Source organism: Mizuhopecten yessoensis, unplaced genomic scaffold (assembly GCF_002113885.1).
Source record: "Mizuhopecten yessoensis strain PY_sf001 unplaced genomic scaffold, ASM211388v2 scaffold7467, whole genome shotgun sequence".
In the NCBI taxonomy this organism is placed as follows: domain Eukaryota; kingdom Metazoa; phylum Mollusca; class Bivalvia; order Pectinida; family Pectinidae; genus Mizuhopecten; species Mizuhopecten yessoensis.
The window spans coordinates 1-431 of NW_018407062.1; positions in this window are offsets into that span (position 1 = coordinate 1).

Here is a 431-nt window from a genome sequence, read left to right on the forward strand (position 1 = left end):
CACGTACTACAAGATATGTATACAAAAGAAGGTATAATCAGTCACAGTGACAAGTACTACAAGATATGTATACAAAAGTAAGTATATACAGTCACTTTGACACATACTACAAGATATGTATACAACAGTAAGTATAATCAGTCACTATGACACGTACTACAAGATATGTATACAAAAGAAGGTATAATCTGTCATTGTGACACGTACTACAAGATATGTATACAAAAGTAAGTATAGTCAGTCACTGTGAAACGTACTATAAGATATGTATAAAAATGTAAGTAAAGTCAGTTACTGTGAAACGTACTACAAGATATGTATAANAGTCACTGTGACACGTACTACAATATATGTTTACAACAATGAGTATAGTCAGTAACTGTGAAACGTACTACAAGATAAGTATACAAATGTAAGTAAAGTCAGTCACT